We start from the raw sequence: 3,009 nt of genomic DNA on the forward strand, positions 1-3,009 counted from the left end.
AGCCAAGAAAAATTAGAATTCAGTTCAAACAGTAGAAAATAATAAAACTTGAAAAAAACATCACACAAGACTACAATCTAACAACAGGGGTACTGTAGTTTTGAAACATAATTTTTCTCTCTCCAGCTTCCCATTTGTACTGAAGACAAATTATGGCAGTACTGGTTTGCTTTATTATACTTGGCCTAATTATTTGTATACAGTGTGGCAATTATATATATGTGTGTGTATATATATATATATATTTTTTTTTTTTTCTTTTACATAGGTTTTTAAATTGGCTTTGATGGAACTTGTTTCATAAGAAGAATCTCAGATGAGACTTTTAAAAGCCAAACCAGGCATGGATTTGTGTCATCAAATATCTATGAGTTGGGTGAATTTCCTCTCCTCTTGAGGTTTTAAGATAAACCTGGGGCTTCTGGGCCTGTTGGAAAGTGACATTCATTATTTACCACAAGTCAGAAGCCCTGTATGCAAACTGTGTACACAAAATTTGAGGCCAGTTTTTCCAAGGGTTTATTGGCTCCATAAGTCAAGTTTGATTCCTTAAAAGAAAGCACACCATTCCAGTCAAAACCTTGGTGAAATAACCACTTTCTCCAATTGTTTCCTGTTACAAATGAAAACAGATTCTTATGGCACTTATACAAATAACTGTATTGCCATAAGTTAAAAATACTCACAAATAGTTTCCAAATTCTGAAGAAATCAGGTAGAGAGAAATAAATATGCTCCTAATTTTGTTCATACGAGCATTCTGAGTTGTTAAAAGCTGTCAATAGCATAAAAGAAAAGTTTTAAGACTCTGAAAAACAAAACAAAGGATGAGCAAACATTTTAAGCAAAAAAGTGAAAAAGATTAGTTCAGTCCATGTAGTATATTCCTGTTCTTCTTGATATTCATGAACATTTTAGCTCTCCATGAGTCCTGAAAGTTTTTCCTCTATTCTGATGTCACAGTCTCCAGAGTTATCAGAAACCTGCATTCAAGAGCACCTGTTAGAATTTTATAGCTGATTATAAAACCACCTTGTAAAGAGGACCAAAATAAGACAACAATTGTCCGTGGATGACAAAAAGTTTTAGGGCAGCCTTAGTCAAAGACACAATTGACAAGGAAATTTGTTACCTGTGTAGCACACAATTTTACCATAACAGTTATGATTATTACTGATAATGTACACTAAGTTATATCAGAATTATAGGAGTTTCCCATAATTTTGGAACACATAACAATAACCTATTTATACAAATATAGCCCAAAGGAAACCAAACACCATTGCATATTCCTGTAAAATTTTTGTACCAAATAAGCCAAATTATGTGGCATTTTTTGGACGTTAGGGAACCTAATATCTTAAAGAATTAATTAGGTTATAAAAAGACATAATTTATAATTGATTTTGGAAAGTTTGTCAAACATCAAAGGTTTTAAACACTTGATATCACAAAATAGGATCACAGGTCATAGTAAAATAAGTCATTCATTTAACCAAAGTGATAACTCAAATACTAAAAACAAAAAAAACAAAAAAACAAAAAACAGGCAAACGCCTTTATTCTTTGAGAGAGAAGGCTTAATTTTCCAAACAATAAACCCTAATAAAAACAGCATGTAATCCCAGCGCTTTGGGAGCCTGAGGCAGGCAGATCACGAGGTCACGAGATTGAGACCATCTTGGCTAACATGGTGAAACCTCATCTCTACTAAAATTACAAAAAATTAGCTGGGTATGGTTGTGGGCGCCTGTAGTCTCAGCTACTTAAAAGGCTGAGGCAGGAGAATGGCATGAACCCAGGAGGCGAAGCTTGCAGTGAACCGAGATTGTGCCACTGCACTCCAGCCTGAGTGACAGAGTGAGACTCCATCTGAAAAAAAAAAAAAAAACCGGCGTGAAGTCAATTAATTTTTTTTTCAAAATTTTATAAACAATCTCTAAAATTTTAATCCTGACTGTAAGATATAGCTTCCATAAGCCTTTTATAATCTTTATAACCTTTATATAGGAGCTGGTTAATGCTTCGAGAAAACCTTATTAATCTGACACAGGGGCCCATATGCTGGTCTTGCCTCGGTGTGCCTTTAACATTAATGATTAACTTATAGAGAAACAGAACTTATTTTATCTTTCAAAATTGACCCTTACAATCTTATGTGTCCACCTCTCCCTCAGTAGTGCCTGGGCCTTGAGGAGTTGAATAGCTTTAATTTATTGCCCCATGTGTCAGGAATGCAGTTTATTTTGATTAGCCTCTTCTATCAGGCCTGAAGATGAGGCTTTAATTGCTGTCAGTGTTTAAGATTTAGCTGGACTTGGTGTCCTTTTTAGACCCAGGAGTCAAAACCCTGTAACTCAATGTCACAAGGACTTTAAAAGCACGTACAGGAAGATACATTGATGTAATAACCTTAATTTTTTTAAAAAAAAAATTGTCTCAGTTTTTTTTTTCCCTAAGCAAGCCAAAACTTGATGACAATATGACAACTGGATCATATTAAAGTTTTTTATTTTAATATAAACCCTCTTATTGTGACTTATGCAGACTGTTCATGACATGCTTGGACTTTCTGGTTTGTCCTGGACATCTCTCTTTCTTAAACAACCAGTCTTTTAATTATTTTATTTTAAAACTGCATTTACCATACAAGATTCTTTCTCTTATAAAATTATTTCTCTTTCAGTTTTCTTATCACAAAATGAACCTGTTTATTGTTATGATTTTCTTTACATCTTGTTTTATTCTCTGGTTCCTTTTACCTTGTTTTATACATAACCTTTAAATAAGCTTTGAATTAGACAAAACTTGTACAACTTTCTTTTAAAAAAGGGACACCCCCTTTTTTTTAGCAAGAATGTTTTCCTACAATATATGTTTATTGGAAAATACCCAAATAATAAAATATCTGTTATTTAATTTAATATAACTTTATATTCTAAATTATGACCAGTTTGTCTACAGGTGTTTATCCCATTACATTTACCTAATTATTTTATTTTAATTGTT

At 32.9% G+C, this 3,009-nt stretch overlaps 1 long non-coding RNA gene across 2 annotated transcripts in view; it reads right to left on the reverse strand.

The window, feature by feature from the left end:
* The window catches only part of LOC108528159 (uncharacterized), a 34,977-nt gene that overhangs the window by 2,911 nt on the left and 29,057 nt on the right, over nucleotides 1–3,009 (reverse strand). Inside the window, exon 3 of one of the 2 annotated variants that reach the window (XR_001885040.1) lies at nucleotides 687–983. This is a non-coding gene — a long non-coding RNA (uncharacterized LOC108528159). Of the gene's footprint in view, nucleotides 1–276; nucleotides 984–3,009 lie in introns of those variants that run through there. The other variant, XR_001885039.1, reaches the window with a different exon arrangement.

Source organism: Rhinopithecus bieti, unplaced genomic scaffold (assembly GCF_001698545.2).
Source record: "Rhinopithecus bieti isolate Rb0 unplaced genomic scaffold, ASM169854v2 scaffold_3040, whole genome shotgun sequence".
Classification (NCBI taxonomy): domain Eukaryota; kingdom Metazoa; phylum Chordata; class Mammalia; order Primates; family Cercopithecidae; genus Rhinopithecus; species Rhinopithecus bieti.